Source organism: Heterocephalus glaber, unplaced genomic scaffold (assembly GCF_053883595.1).
Source record: "Heterocephalus glaber isolate CG9 unplaced genomic scaffold, H.glaber_assembly_v1.0 deba00000546, whole genome shotgun sequence".
Classification (NCBI taxonomy): domain Eukaryota; kingdom Metazoa; phylum Chordata; class Mammalia; order Rodentia; family Bathyergidae; genus Heterocephalus; species Heterocephalus glaber.
Window position 1 is genome coordinate 6892919 of NW_028258147.1, and position 17433 is coordinate 6910351.

General features: G+C 37.7%; 1 protein-coding gene across 3 annotated transcripts in view; it reads right to left on the minus strand.

Moving 5' to 3' along the window:
* Ahcyl2 (adenosylhomocysteinase like 2) overlaps window positions 1-17433 on the minus strand; it is a 194622-nt gene that overhangs the window by 115240 nt on the left and 61949 nt on the right. The window lies entirely within an intron of this gene.

Here is a 17433-nt window from a genome sequence, read left to right on the forward strand (position 1 = left end):
TAAATAAATTAAATTATATTTTTTAAAAATTGTGGCATGCAGTACTTAAAGGGAAATTTATATCAATAAAGTACTTCTACTAGATAAAAGTCTCATTTAAAATTCAACTTTCATTTCATCATCTCATTTTATTTTTAGACAGAATCTAAGCTGCCTGGGTTGGCCTTCAACTTGGTCCTCCTGCCTCAGCCTCCTGAGTAGCTAGGATTACAGGTATGTAAAGATTTTCTTTTTCAATGAGAGCCTCTTGCATCCACTCAACCATTTATTCAGTCTCTTATTTATTTAGCTTTCATTTATTTGGTAGCCACTAGGCGGCACGCACTCTGTTGTAATTTAGGATACTCTCAGTTTTCACAATGTGAATGTTTCTAGATTACTTTGAGGACAAAAAAGGTTGAAAGCAGTGCAGGGGCCGCTGTGAGATGTGTCAAAGCCTGGGTGTCTGAGGACACCTGAGGACATGATCCCCTTTAGTGTAGGTACAGGATGGGGCTTCATTATATAATAATGAATCAGCATAGACAGCCACGCATGCTCCATCCACATGGTCTGCAAGGTCACTCAGAATGTTTTGTCTTACTGTGTCTTAGCTAAGCTGATAAAGAACTACCATAAGTTTTGTGCTGGAAATTAAAGTTTGGTTCCTGCTTAAATAAATAAATATTCAGCTTTCATCTTAAAAAATGAGAAAAAGAAAAACAAAGTCAAAAGTAAACAGAAGAAAAGACTAACAAAGTTCAAGGCAGAAATTTTAAAAATAGAAAATGGGGGGCCGGGATTTAGCTCAGTGGTAAGTTACTCACCTGGCTTTGAACTTGTGATCTTCCTGCTGCAACCTTTCCAGTAGCTGGGATTACCTGTGCCAACGTGACCTGCTGAGCTTTGTGAGTTTTAAGGAATTTGCTTAGTTTTTTAGCAAAAAGCTAGTTGTAATAGTTTCTTAATTTTCCTTTTAATGTCTGTAAAATGAGATGACCTCTCATTTTTGACACTGTATTTTTGTTTTGTTTCGGTTTTTCTGAGTTAAGATCTTATTATGTAGTCCAGGCTGGTCTTGAACTTACTATGTAGCCCAGTGATCCTCCTGCCTTAGCCTCATAAGTGCTAGAATTACACATGTGTGCCATCACGCCTGGCTTTCTGATATTGTTAATTTGGATCTTCTCTCTTTTCCCCCTGATTAGTCTGACTAGAAGTTTGTCTATTACACTGATGTTCTCAAAGAACCAGATTTTATTTTCATCAATTTACTTTGTCTTCCCATTTTTAAATTTTTTGGTACCGGGGATCAAACTCAGGACCTTGCACTTCCGAGCCAGGAGTGGTGCCACTGAGCTAAATCCCCAGCCCCCCATTTTCTATTTTTAAAATTTCTGAGCTACATCCCAGTCCTTTTTAAATTTTGAAACAGGGTCTCCTTAAATGGCCAAATTTCTCAGGCTGAGTTTGAACCTGCAGTCCTCCTACCTCAGCCCCTCAGAGTCCTAGGATTACAGGCTTGCATCACCATGCCCTGTTGAATATTTTCTTTTTACTAGAACAAAACAAAAATATCTAGTCCTATTTAACACTGTATGGCAAGCTCTAATCAGTGCAGTGAAAAGAAAAGAGGAAAAGAATTTATATAGGAAAGGAAGAAGTAAAGCAGTCTTTATTTGCAGATAAAATGATTATCTATGTAAAGAAAATCCTACAAAATTTATTTAAAAAACCTTACTAAACAATATGAGTTTAATTAATACACAGAAATTTAATATATTTCACAAATTTCCATCAACTGATGGCTAGATAAGCAAAACATGGTATACCCATACAATGTTACGTTACTGAGCAATAAAAAGGACTGACATACACTAAGACATGGATGAACCTTAAAAGCATTATGCTAAGTGAAAGAAGCCAGACATAAAAGGCCATATTGTATGATTCCATTGTATGATGTCCAGAATCAGCAAACCCAGGGACAGAAAGCAGATTAGTGGCTGCCAAGGGTTGAGGAGAGGAAAATAGGAAGCAACTCGTAAAGGATAGGGAAGCCCAGGAGTTGGAGGTCAGCTTGGACAATATAGTAAGACCCCCCCACCTCAAAAAAAAAAAAGGTAGGAGTGTATATGTGTTTGTGTGATATAATATTGTAATATAAAAACCACAGGATCATATATTTAAAAAGGGAGAATTTTTTATTATACAAAATTTTATCTCAATTTTTTAAAATCTAACAAAAAGACACTGTGCCACACATACCGGTAGAAAATATTTACAGAAGCTGGGCATGGTGGCTCATGCCTATAATCCCAGCACTGAGGGAGGCTGAGGCAGGAGGATCATAAGTTTGAGTCCCACCTGGGGAACTTAGTGAGACCCTGTTTCAAAATAAAGATTAAAGAGGAAAGGAAAGAAAACCCTTACAAAACATTTAACAATGTATTTATATTCAGAACATATAAAGAACCTTTAAAATTTAATAATAAAAAGACAAGGAACCCCATTAAAAATTAGGCAAAAGACTTGAACAAACACTTTTACAAAGATAAATAAAAATAGGGGCCAGCGGGCCGGGGATTTAGCTCAGTGGTTTTGTCACCTACTGCGCAAGCGGCAAGGACCCGAGTCCGATCCCCGGTACAAAAAAAAAAAAAAAAAATAGGGAGGGGCCAGGGATGTAGCTCAGTAAATAAAAATAAATGTGTGTGAGCCAGACGTGGTAGTGCATGCCTGTAATCCCAGCACTCAGCAGGCTGAGACAGAAGGATCACAGTGAGTTTAAGGCCAATCTAGCCTAGATAGTGAGTTCAAGGGCAGCGTGGACTACAAAGCAAGGCCCTGTCTCAAAAGAAAAAGAATAGGAAAAGAAATAGCCTATGAATATTCATATGTGTAAAAAAAAAAATCTTTAAGAATATATAAAATGCAGAAAACTACAAACATTATTCTACATCTTGCTTTGTTTCTCACATAATGTGTATCTTGGAGCTGCTTTTTGTTTTTAAAGTCTCTATAATATTCCTTTGTATGGAAATGTCATGATTTAGAAAAGCAGTTTACTATTTATTTTTGTTTGTTTGTTTTTGGCAGTATTAGGGGTTGAACCCAGGGTCTTTGTATTGAGCTACAGCCCTGGTCCTAGGCTGAGCTCAAACTTGGATTCTCAGGTATTAGCTTTCCAGAGTGCTAGGATGACAGATGCGGCTACCAAGCTTGGCTTGTTTTCACTATTTTGCTCTTATAATCAGTGCTGTAATGAACATCTTTCTATATATGTATTGAACATATATGTGGACATCTGTAGAAAAATTTTTACAAATGGAATTTCTAGTTAAAAATTATGTAGATAATAATAATAATAAATAATATGTAGCTAATTGAGGAAAGATTCAATTATCTGTTTAAATGGGACCTGTCTCCATATTCTTCATACCCAACATTACCTTTAAAACTATGTCATGGCTTCTATATGCATGTAACTGGAAACCATGAAGCCCAAAAATGAGAGAAGAAATAAAGAAAGAAGGGCCGGGAATTTAGCTCAGTGGTTCCGCCACCTGCCTCGAAAGCAGAAGGTCCCAAGTTCAATCCCTGGTACCAAAAAAAAAAAGAGAAAGAAACAGAGAAAGGTTTTTTGGGTTTTTTTGGGGTTATGTGTGTGTTTTTGTTGGGTTTTTTTGTTTTGTTTTTTGGAGACAAGAGTTTCACTGTGTAGTTCAGGCTGGCCTTGAATTCACTATATAGCCCAGGCTGGCTTCAAACCCACAGTGATCCACCTGCCTCAGCCTCCCAAATGGTGGGATTATATGCCTACACAGCCACACCTGACAACAAGCTTTTGCTTTGTTTTTAAATCTGTATACACTGTGTTTTTATTTTGTTTTCCTATTTCACTTTAAAACCCAAGGCCAGGGGAGGGGGCTTAAGGGGAGGAGGGGAAATGGGATAAAATAAAATTTAAAAAAAAAAAAAAAAGATCATTTGCCTCAGGAAACAGAGCTATATCTAAATGAATCACATTTTTTTTGGCCTATCTTGAATTGAGAAATTATTCAGAGATCAGGCCAACAATAAAGATAATGGCAGGGCCGGGGATTTAGCTCAGTGGTTCCGAAGCCTCGAAAGTGCAAGGTCCTGAGTTCGATTCGGTATCAAAAACCAAACAAACAATAAAGACAATGGCACCTGTTTATGCCATTTAAAACATCCTGAAGAACAAATATGTTACTAGCTCAAAGCTTCTTCATCCCCATCACCAAGGAACATCTTGGCCCAAGAGTACACATTATGTTATCTTATGAACATCAAAATTCATTTAAATAGGACCCATTTTAAATGTTTATATTTGGCCTGTATCTATTATTTTTCTATTGCAAACAAATAGTCTTATGAAATTTGCCCAAGTTTCTTTTTTTCTTCTTTGTTTTTTTTGAGACAAGGTCTCACTCTGTAGCCCAGGCTGGGCTTGAACTCACAACAATCCTCTTGCCTCAGCCTCAAGTGCTGAGATTACAGGTGTGCACTACCATGACCAGCAAAGTTTCTAAACTACTGAAACAAACTGATAATTCATAGAGCCTACAATGACCTGACAAATAGTTTTACCTTAGAAGCTCAAGAACCATGTGTATGATGTTTAGTGATCAATATACTGCTGATAGATACTAAACCAATCTTCTATTAACCTGCCTTCTATGACAGAAAACTCTATTCATGAAATCAAAATAATTCTCAACGATTTCACTGAGGAAAAATCTTTTTGGGGGATGGGGCTGGGGATTGAACCAAGGGCCTTCCCACTGATCTACATTCCCAGTCCTTTTTTATTTTTTATTTTGAGACAGGGTCTTCCTAAGTTGCTACGGCTGGGGTTGAACTTCTGATCCTCCTACTTCGTTCTCCCAGAGGGCAGGGATTACAGATGTACACCACCATACAGGCTGGGAAAGAGCTTCTTAAACCTTATATTTTGGATTTATAGCTTACACTATAAAAAGTTCTGAGGGATGAAGGCAACACCATCACCCAAAGCAACATCAGGACATTCCTTTCAGAGAGGAATACATTTGCCTGTCCTTAGTTTCACCTTCTCACAAAGTTCCCCAGTCCAGGCTAAATAATTCTTCTCTTGCTGTAATACTAACACTTGAGATGTCTGGGAGAATCTTTCTCTCCTGGACTACAGAGCTGCCAGGCTTCAGTCTACCCTGCATGTTTAAATTTTTAACTTATCTTCCTAAATCCATCTACGCACCCCTCCTGAACTGCAGTTGCTTCCAGAGCTCATGACCTTCTGTTTCTCTCATGCTGACTCTGTGCTAAATGTAATACTCCCAGTGGGCCCCTGCTGACTCCCTATGCTGTAGCACAATTCTTCTTTGTCAGCCGCCCAGAATAGCTTTCCTTGGACTGGAGATCACATTTCAAGTCCAAACTAAGTTTCTTATCTGCCATTATTGTCAAGTCTCTTTTGCCCTCTGGGGTTTCATTTATTTATTTTCCCTGTCAGATCTCTTATATCTCCTCTTCAGTCTCTGAAACAAGAGTAGAATTATGTTCTAGGGCTAATTTCCCAGATAAATGAATATTGTTCATGTTTTGGCCTGATATTAGTACTTAAACTGCTTACAGATAATTTTTTTTTTTTTTTTGGTACCAGGGATCAAACTCCTGTCCTGCTTGCGAGGCAGGCGGTGGAACCACTGAGCTAAATCCCTGGCCCAACTTACAGATAATTTTCATAGCTGATAGGCTTTTATTTTCCCCACTCTGTTAGGCTCCTAGCTCTTACCTTGTTAAACTTACACTCAAACCCATTTCCTCCAAGTAACTGTTTCCTTGTTTTTGCTCCTGTGTGTGTGTGTGTGTGTACATGTGTATGTGTGTATGTGTGTGGTACTGGGGTCTGAACCCAGGACCTTTGCATTGGAATATATCCCTACCTCATTTCTTTATTTTGAGACAAGTCTCACTAAATCACCCAGACTGGGCTTGAACTATCAATCCTCCTGCCTCAGCCTCCTAGAGTGCTGGGATTATATGAGTATACCATTACACCAAGTTTGAGTAACTGTTTTAGGCAAGACACAATGGGCTGAACACTCTCCATAGGCCCTTTAATTTAATAGGCTTGTTAAGCACCCACTACATACAAGTATTGTGGATAAACAATATGTAGCTTTTGCCCTCAACTTGTCTGAAGATGCATACATTTAATAATGTAATATGCAATAAATATAGTAAAATAATAGAAAATATACCAAGGTGGGAAAATGTGGTGACTTTGAATGAACAAAATCCATCAGGCCCAGGAGGAAGAGGAGTACATTCCAGAGCAAAGGCAAAGAATGTTGTATAGTGTGAAATGCTTGGAAAACAAGTGATATGATATCACAAGGTAGGACACAAAAGTTGGAATTTATGGAAATACTGAAGTACTAGATCCTAAAGTACCTTGAATCCCAAACTAAAGAGTATAAACTTAAATGTGAAAATAAAGAGCAGAGGTTAAAGGATTAGATGAAAGGAAATGTGATCAGCATCTTAAAAGAATCATTCAATATAAGTGTAGAGAAGGAATTGGATATCATTTACTGAGCACCAACTATGTGGTAGGTACTGAACTATGTGCTTTCAATATTAGCCTCATTTAGGGCTGGGGATTTAGCTCAGTGGCGTCATGACTGCCTTGCAAGCACAAGGTCCTGGGGTCCATCCCCAGTTCCAAAGGGGGGGAACTATATATACATGCATATATATATATATATATATATATATTAGCCTCATTTAATGGTTACCATAAACCTGTCAGATGGGTACTAGTATTTATTCATTTTGGTACCAGGGATTGAGCCTTCTACTTTTGAGGCAGGCAGCAGAACCACTGAGCTAAATCCCTGGCCCTGATTGGTTGGTTTTTTTGAAATAACGCCTTTCTATGTAGTTCAAGGTGGCCTGAAACTCACTATGTATCCTAGGCTGGCCTCAAATTCACAGCAATCCTCCTGCCTCAGCCACCCGAGTCCTGGGTTTATAGGTGTGCAACACCATGCCTGGCTAATATTTTAATCTAACACAAGGAAACAAACTCAGAAAAAACAAAGCTAAAAATAAGCTAACCACAGAAACAGTGTCAAATTTAGTGTACTGCCTTCTGTACTGTCACTGTGGGTTCTGGAATTCTATTCTAGGGCACATCCCTAATCCAGTGACAGCCTCATTTTGTCTACTTCAATTCATTTATTCAGCAAAAATACTTAGCAGCTATTGTATGCTATAAATTGTTTGTGTACCCCAAAAATTCGTATGTTGAAACTAATCTCCAGTGTGACATTTGAAGGTGGGCCCTTCAGGAAGTGATCGATTCATGAGGGCTGAATAAGACTGGTGTTCTTACTTCAAAAAAAACAAAAACAAAAACAAAAAATAACAGAGTTCCTTCACTCTTCAATATGTAAGAACCTAGTCAGAAGATTACAATCTAAACCTGACGTGATAGCATACACCTGTAATCCCAGCACTCAGGAGGCTGAGGCAGGAGGATCACACATAAGTTTGAGGCCAACCTGGGCTACACTGTTCACACTCTCTCAAAAAACAAACAAACAAACAAAGACAAGAAGCTATAAACCAAGGAAGAGGCTTTCATCAGACCTGAGATCTGTTGGTACCTTGATCTTGGCCTTCCTCCTCTCCAGCACTGTGAGAAATAAAGTTCTGTTGTTTATAAATCACCCATTCTATGTTAGTTTGTTATTAACAGCCCAAACAGACTATGACAATGTGCTAGGCACTAATTCAAAAGTCATAATTCCTACAGTCAATAAGTTTACAATATGAAAGCCAGGCATAGTGGTACAGAATATGCCTATAATCCCAGGACTCAGGAGGCTGAGGCAGGAGGATTGGTGCGAGTTCAAGGCCAGCGTGGGATACAGAGTGAGTTCAATGCCAGCATTAACTACATAGCAAGACCCTGTCTCAAAAAAAAACCAAAAGAAGTTTACAATCTGATGAAAGACATGATATAATCACATGATAAAATATATAATTAGAAACTAACAAAGAATTATAAAACAAAAGGTACAGGACATGTGACAGTGTAAAGGAGAAGGTAATTTAGACTTGAAGAAAGGAGATATAGGGGAAGATCTTGAGGAAATGACATTTGAGACTTGAGATAAAGATGGCTTGGCGGAGAGGCTGTCTGTATCTACTTCTACACTGTCATATGCTACCTTTAGTACCCCCATCTCATTGCTGAAAACTCTTAGAATTAGCTCATGACTCTGGTTCTTCAAAGTCTGTGGGCATAATGTAACACCTCCAGTTGTTAAGTTACATCCTCCAATGACATCTGGTAACTTTGTCAGTACTAATAATACTACATTTCTGGAATCTAAAATTCAAATACTGCATTTATGATGTTTGAGATGCTATTAATTGAAAGATCTACCATTAATCCACATAACACTAAAAATGTTACCAATTAACATCTCAATTTCAGAGATATTAAAATCGGAAAAAATACTCCTTAAAATCAATGAACCAGCCAGGCATGGTGGTGCCTGCCTGTAATCCTAGCATGCAGGAGGCTGAGGCAGGAGGATTGCAGGAGGCTACGCTGAACTACACAGCAAGACCTTGTCTCAAAAAAAAAAAATCAATGAACTTTATGTGTTGGGCATGGTGGTACACACCTGCAATCTCAGCAACTGAGAGGCTGAGGCAGAAGGAACACTGTGAGTTCAAGGTTAGCCTGGGATACAGAGTGAGTTCAAGGCCAGCCTGAACTACATACTGAGATCTTATTGAAAAAAAAAAAATCAATGAACTCTGATGACAACTGGTGTTTATCCTTTTATCAATATCCTACTCTATTTTTCCAATTATGTGCCCACACACACACACACACACACACACACGTGTGCACACACACATATTTTGGGGGGACAATAATGGGGATTGAATTCAGGGGCATTCTATCACTGAGCTACACCCTCAACACTTTTTATTTTGAGAAGAGGTCTTAATAAGTTGCTCAAACTGGCCTCAAATTTGTAAGCTTCTTGCCTCAAATTTGTAAGCTTCCTGCCTCAGCCTCTCAAGTGGCTGGGTTTACAGGTATGTGCTCACACCCAGGCTATTATATTTATTCTTTCACCTCAATTATACTTCTAGAAATTTCCTCCTTCTTTTTCCTAATCTGTTTCTCTTTCCTGTCACCTCCTTCTCGCATTAGCTAAAATTCAAGGTACAGGTATAATTGATACTTCAACCAGTATCTTGCCAACTCCTCTGTGCCTCTGGCCTTCCATTGTACCTACAGGGCAAAAAAAAATGCTATTAGCTTTCTGTTTCTATACCTGAGGTGAGTTCTGAAGTAAATCATTCCACTACAGTGACTGGTGTATACAAATTTACGGCCTACAACACAGCTTGAGCCTTCAACAATAGACAACAAATCTACACTGCCCATGTTTCCATTCTTGCATGCTCCTAACATTTCAAACTTTTTTTTTTAAACTGCCTTTCAAGATCCCAATCTTGGCTGGAGATGTAACTCGGTTGAACACGTGCTTAGCATCTGTAAGACCCAGGGTTCCATCCCAACATACACACACAAAAATCCAAATTCTATCACTTCTACACTTCCAAAAGACAATTTTTATGCCTTATTGCCTAAGAACATGAAAATATAAAATGGGAATTTCCTCAACTTCTGAATCTCCTATGCATATTACCTGCAAATTTACATATGTCTCTCTGTCTTCTCATTCACTCATTTCACAATGAGCCCTCACTATGGACTAGGCACTATTTTAGGTGCTTGGGCTACTACAGGACAAAAATCTCTCCCCTTGGAGAGCTTACACTCTAGGAGGAAGATAGACAATAAATAATGACCATAATAAACAAATTATATGTTAGAAGGTAAGTATTATAGAATTAAAAAAAAGTAATGCAGGTGAATGTACAAAAGCAGCTGCTTTGGTGTAGAGGACTAGACAATAGTATTATAATTTAGTATAGTATTAAATAGGTAAAATTCAAGTTCAGAAACAAAAAAGCTATCAGGCATGTTGGTGCATGGGAGGCTGAAGCAACAGGAGTACTAGTTTAAGCCCAGACTAGACAACTTAGTGACTCAGCAAGATATCATTTCAAAAAACAAAAAAGCAAGGGCTGTACCTTTATATGAAGGCCTTGGGTTCAATTCCCAGTATAACAAATATATTTCCAGTATAACAAATGAAAGAAACAAAGAAGGGGAATTTATGGATTGACTCACATCATAATATAGTACTGGTTACTTGGGGCCAGGTTTGGGGTAGGAAGAGACAGAAAAAGAGCATAACAGAACTTTCTATAGAGATGAGAATGTTCACTGTCTTGATCTGGATGGTGGTTACACAAGCTTAATACTTGTGCATTTTATTCAAAGTAATTTAAACCTCAATTTAAAAAAACTAAATAGTTAAATAGTTTTTGAGGCAGACTCTCTTTAAGTCACTAAATTGCCCAGGTTGGGTTCACACTTATAAGCCTTCTACCTCAGCTCCCAGAGTGCTGGGATTACAGGTATAGTATGTGCCAACAAACACAGCTTAATCCAATGTTTTAAAATGGTTGTCTCCCAAAATGTAACAGATTGCAAATAACTGTAACACACTACTGAAATTGTACGTCATGACTGCTTCACCCTGCCTACATCTAGTGTGACTCATGACCCGGTACCAACAACATATTGCCCTTATCATAGCAAATTATTCTTCAGTTGTAATGGTAAGTTCTTTTTTTGAGATTTTTTTTAAAAATCGTTCTACTGTCTTTAATTTAAATTATCTAAACTGAATATACAAAAAAAACCCAAATCATATTCCACATGTATGGGAAAAGAATTATTTTCCATATATACAAAGTTCTGTACTTCTACACCATGTGGATGGTGATGATGTGAACAGGTACAGCTCTCTTGAAGAGTTCTTGGGAAGTACTCCCAAAAGTTGGGAAATTCTCTTCTAGACTTTCACCTCTATGAGACAGAATTTATTAATAGATTTTTTTTTTTTTGGTACCAGGGATCGAACTTGGGTCCTTGAGCTTTCGAGGCAGGCAGCGGAACCACTGAGTTAAATTCCCTGACCTATTAATAGATTTTTAAAAAAATTTCTAAACATAAAGCAGGGGTCAACAAACTATGACCCAGAGATCAAATTTGACACATTACATATGAATTAAGAAAGGTCTCAGGGCCAGGGATTTAGCTCAGTGGCACCTCACCTGCCTTGCAAGCACAAGGTCCTGAGTTCAATCCCTGGTACTGGAAAAGAAAAAAAAAAGAAAGGTCTCTATATTTTTAATATTTGAAACAAATTTTAAAGAATAATAGATCATAGCGTAAAGAAAATATATCAAAATCAAATTTTAGGGCCCAGGATTTAGCTCAGTGGTTCCACCGCCTGTCTCACAAGTGCAAGGTCCCGAGTTCAATCCCCAGTACCGAAAAAAAAAAAAAAGAACTATTGACCTGGGATTTAGCTCAGTGGCTCAGCCGCCTGCCTCGCAAGTGCAAGGACCTGAGTTCGATCCCCAGTAGCAAAAAAATCAAATTTTAGTTTCCATAAATAAAGTTTTTTGGGGAATACTGCCACACTTTGCATTTATTTATTCCCTATGGCCACTTTTGTATGACAACAGCAGAACTGAACAGGTGCAACAAAGACCCCATCACCTGAAAGGCCCAAAATACCTATAACTTACTGACCTTTTGCAGAAAAAGTCTGCTGACCCTTGGCCAGAAGTCTTATTTTACTGTGTAATTCTATAATGATAACTGGTGCAAGAGCTCAGACCAACAGCCATCTGGAAGATGTTCATCTTTGTAAAGTTGAATTAACAAAGCTTAAATAGTTTAATATGTTAACTAAACTTGATTCAGCTGGTAGAATGGTATATATCAAACATACTATTGTAAATGTGCCACTTAGAGTTCAACATTTTGTTTTTGTTCTTAAAAGCCTTTATGTTGCCTCTCTTCAATTATCCCCAAAACCTAATTTAGTGAGAACTCTCCAAATTTCTTCTAGGAATTTTAGAAGAGCTACATAGAAGTACAGTACTTAGTAACTGCTACCCTTCCTTCCAAAGTACCTTCCAAAACCCAAGTACTAAAATAAAATGGCGACCTCAAGAAATGGCAAGTGAATTGTGTGGCCAGTAGGTGGAGACAGTTTCTAACCAAATCAAAGTAACAAAATTTGATACACACTGTAGTGGAAATTTAAGCTATCTTCAGATCCTTACCTTGAGAGGTTTAGTTAACTAGATAGGGTAAAGTTATTTTCTCCCTAGTTTAACAATAAATAAATAAGTCAGACTTTACTAAGAGACCAGAAATAAGAAGTCTGGTTCCCTACAGAATATGAACCTAATATATAAATTAAAACACATCAAAGTTTTTCTTCTCTTGCCATTTTTTCTCAATGAGAAATCTCAGACTTCAGTGAATCAAACCTTAGGCTTTCTTCTCTACTACAATCTAGCTACTTGATTATATAAACTGGGAATGCCTGACTATTCAGTAGGTAATGACTATGGCAACAGCTCTAAATCATCTTATTAAGCACTGTATCCTTTCACTAATAAAAAAAAAACAACTTCCTCTATAGCTAGGTATGGTGATGCATGTCTATAATCCTAGCAATCTGGGAGGCAAAGGCAGGAAGATCTCAAATTCCAGCCTAGCCAAAGCAATTTAGCAACCTTGTCTCAAAATAAAAATACAAAAAAGGGTACTGTATATGTAGCTCAATGCAAAGGCCTTGTGTTTAATCCCCAATACTGCAAATAGAGGAAGGAAGAAAGTAAGGAAAGGAAGGGATCTTTCTCAAAGATGTTTCTCTTTCTATAAACAAGAAAAGCTGGGTATGGTGGCACATGCCTATAGTCGCAGTACTTTGGAAGCTGAAGTAGAGGATGAGCTGACTCAGGAGTTTCAGGCCAGCCTGAGCATCATATCAAAACCCCCATTTCAAAAACAAATAAATAAAAATAAATAAGAAAAAGTTTCAGGGGCTGGGGATTTAGCTCAGTGGTGCTGCCGCCTGCCTGGCAAGTGCAAGGTCCCAAGTTTGATCCCCAGTACCAACAAAAAAAAAAAAAAAGAAAGAAAGAAAAAGTTTCTTTAATATATGGCAAATGATAGAAACAGAATTATGATTCCAACTTCTGGGCCCCTGGCACAGGGCTACATGGCAATTTCTAGCTGACTGAAGGATCCTATTCCTATTAAGCCTCAGACATTAACATTCTCTCCTTCCTATCTCAATTTCTGACACTTCTGCCATTTCCTAGCTTTCCAAAGGTACCAACCAACAGGAGTTGGTCTGGGGCCCTGAGAGCCCTACACTTTTTTAGTACCTGTAATTTCACTAGTATGCACAACTCAGCAAGGTTGTAAGATGAGTGTTATTTCTGCTTTTTTGAGACAGGGTCCCGATGTGTAGTTCAGACTCCACCTGAACTCACTATGTAGCCCAGGCTGGCCTCAGACTCATGGTGATCCTTCTGCCTCAATCAGAGTGCTGGGATTATAGGCATACATTACCACACCCAGCAATGAAGCCTATTTCAAAGTAAAGCATACTAAGGGCAAAGGACTCACAGGCAACCCCTGCCACCAGACCTACTCTGGAGATGTATGTACTTCAAAAATATTTCTATTTGGGATAAATAGTGATATATTTCAGAAGCTCCCTCTCTTTGAAGCAGCCACCATTACTACCTCTACAATCTTTTTTCTATTCACATCTCCAATCACATTCCATACAGTCATATTTTGTGCTAAGAACACAACAGGCAAGGGCAGGTGAGTGAGATGGCATGTGGGACACACTCAGGAGTGCATGTATATGTTTATTCACACCCATGGTTTTGACAAGTTGCCTACCTTTCAGAAAGGCTGACATACATTAAATCTCAGAAAGAAGCTGGGCATGGCAGCACACCCCTGTAATCTCAGCTATGTGGGAGGCTGAGGCAAGTTCAAATCCAGCTTATGCAATTTAGCAAGACTGTCGTATAGCAAAATAAAAAAGGCTAGAGTTGTAGTTCAGTGGTAGAGTATTTGTGTAGCACACTCAAGGTCCTGCATTCAATCCACAGTACTACAAAAAGAAATTAAAAAATAAAAAAAAGAACATAAACTAATGCCTCCAAAAACTCTAAGAATAAGGACTCTAATTTACCAGTTTAATTTAATATGAAAATACATATGGATCTCTTTTTAAGGGCTTTTTCAGAAACCATTTAAGTCCTGTTCTAAATCACTTGTATCAAAATGTCCTGAAATTTTTATTTTACATTCTAAGATTATGTGAAATACAGGTATAAGCATCTTTTCCACTGTAATAAATCCCAGACACTTTTACCTCTATCAATTGCATGGGGGCTGGGGATTTAGCTCACTGGTTTCGCTGCCTGCTGCACAAGCACAAGGACCCGAGTTCGATCTCTGGTACCAAAAAACAAACAAACAAACAAACAAACAATCAATTGCATGGGTTATTTTAGGAAGCTAAAATATTTAAATCCAATGAAAGCCAAGATGACACCATAGAATATTTACATCTTTCCTCTCTTGATGTTTTATTTTTTTAGAAAGTACTTAATTTGAAGGAAAGTCTGTGGTTGACAGTGTATTAAAGGATATTTTATGGGATTGTGATTCCTCACTTTGGCTCCCTTCATTCGCTCTTCTATTATTACTTACTTGATTTTCTATTCCTAATCAAATGTTTTTTCCTGAATACAGTTACAAGAATTTTAAGTAACCATTATAGGAGTAATCATAAGTGATTCCCTCAAAATGATGTCTGTTTAACTATATTTCGCAAAGTTTCCATTTAGTTTATTTAACACATTGAAGGGGGAGGGGGTTGGAGCAGGGCTGGGATTTGATTAATCTAAAAGCAACTTAGTAAATAAAGTTAACAGTATGAATGTAGACAGGGTGTACAGAAACTGACTAATCTACTTTTATCCTGACTGTAGCCAAATTACATAAACCAGTGGCTTTTACTCTGCACATATATACCCCTACCAAAGCCAGTAATTGTTTGAAGAATACAGGATTAAATAAGATCATCCTAATTAAAAACAATGAGTTCTATGAGGGCATGTAGTAATCTTCCAAGGATCCTGTAGTTACAGAAATTCATTTCAAGTAGTTTCTTTAGCCATGCACTATCTTTATTTTAAGACAATTAACTAGGGGAAATTCTATAATAGTTTACTAAACTTTCTCACACTTATTGTATCCGTAACATGTGTCATGTGTTGAGCTTTCTTTTTCTTTTTCTTTTTTTTTTTTTTTGGTACCAGGGATCCAACTCGGGTCCTTCTGCTTTCAAGGCAGGTGGTGGAACCACTGAGCTAAATCCCTGGCCCTATTTTTCTTTTTGTATATAATGGAATAAAGTATTTGAGTCACTACAACATTCTAGGTAAACCCTAAATAATGCCTAGATGGGACTCAGTTCTACAACTAAACATCAATCCCCTACTGCCTATTTTTCAGCTTCAGAGTCTAGGCTTCTCTCTTTTTTTTTTTTGGTACCAGTGATCCAACTTGGGTCCTTCCATTTTTGAGGCAGGTGGCAGAACCACTGAGCTAAATCCCTGGCCCCTAGGCTTCTCTTTCAGGTGTTACAGAACTGTTGAGGACTACTACCTGAACTTAAACTAGCAGCAGTGTTCTGTTCTCAAGCTAGACACACAGACTGAGTTATATATGTAACATTTTTAAAGCTGCTGTTCTGCAACGTGCATCTTTCATAAAACCTTAATCACAATGAATTCAGTTAAATCCTTTAAATCCAGATTGCTCTGGCTTTAAAGAACAAGTCTGGCTGCTTAGCTTCAACTACCCAGAGAGAAGAGAGAAGCTCTACTCTATTATGAAACCAGCTTGCCTAATCAAATTGCCTTTCAGAGAAAGAGGTCAAGGAGAATAACTGCTGTGCCATTTTTCAATTCTTCCTTCCAAGAAATGACTATGACTGACAGATACTATTTCTTTTGAGTTCTAATGGGCTATTGCCAAGATAACTAATTGTTCCTCGTTAAAAGAATGATACCAGGGCCAGGGATTTAGCTCAGTGGTTCCACGGCCTGCCTCACAAGCGCAAGGACCCAAGTTTGATCTCTGGTACAAAAAAAACAAAAAACAAAAAAACAGAATGATACCAATCCACCAAGCCACATGACTCTCCATAATCACAATACATAATACTTTACCTTAGTAAATTTTATAATTTTCAAAGCTTTCACACAGATAAACTCATACAACATTGAAAACATAGAACAGAGATTTTCATTTTACAGACTGGGAAACTGTAACAAAGACAACGTATGACTTGGACAAGGTACACATATTCACAGTGGATCTAAACACTAACATATACTATCACCTTAGAATCCTGTGAAGAGCAATCCCCTTAGTATGTCTACTAATTCCATTATCTGGTCCATCTTACTGAAACATTTATTAAAAGAAGACAGTCTGTTCAGATGAAAGCTACACAGATGTAGTGGATACACAATCATGTGGTATTGTAGAAAAGGGATATTTAGAGACTGTGATGGGTTCCAGCCACAATTTTGCCACTAAAAGTGTGGGACAGGTAAACTGATAACTAGTCTCAATTTATTTTTAATCTATAAAACTGATATACCATCTACCTCACAGAAATAAATGAACTAACATATGTTAAAAGCCTAATACACATGAGAGACTCAAGTGTTAATATTCTTTCCAGTACCAACCAAGCTACCAATCTCCAGAGAGAGTATATATAACCTGTCTCATTTCAATGACCCCTTAAAATTAAGGGATTTGGGCCGGGGATTTAGCTCACTGGTTCCGCTGCCTGCCCCGCAAGCGCAAGGACCCGAGTTTGATCCCTGGTACCAAAAAAAAAAAAAAAGATTAGGGAAATTTGAGTACTAACACTTTCTTGGCACTTCTTTCAGACATGTGGGAATTTTTGGCTGTCAGACTAAGGAGCAGCTTTTAGAGATGCAGTCAAACCAATTAAGAAAAAAAAAATAGGAAAAGGCAAATGTGTCCAAATAAATAACATTTATCATGGGCACAAAAAGTAATTGTTCTACCAACTAACCGTCTATTTGAATGCCAGCTATAATACCGTATTCATTCTCTCAATAATGAAGAACTGAATTAATGTTACTTTTCCTACAAAATGACTGATTAGATCCATACAAAGAGAAATGATACGTTAATGAAAATAATCCTTCTTTATCTTACAAAACAAGTCAATGTGATAAAGACTTCATAACCAATAAGTAAACAATCATATTGATGACATAAATTCCTAAAAGTGAATTAACAATGTCTAAATTAGTCTAAAACAAATAACATCT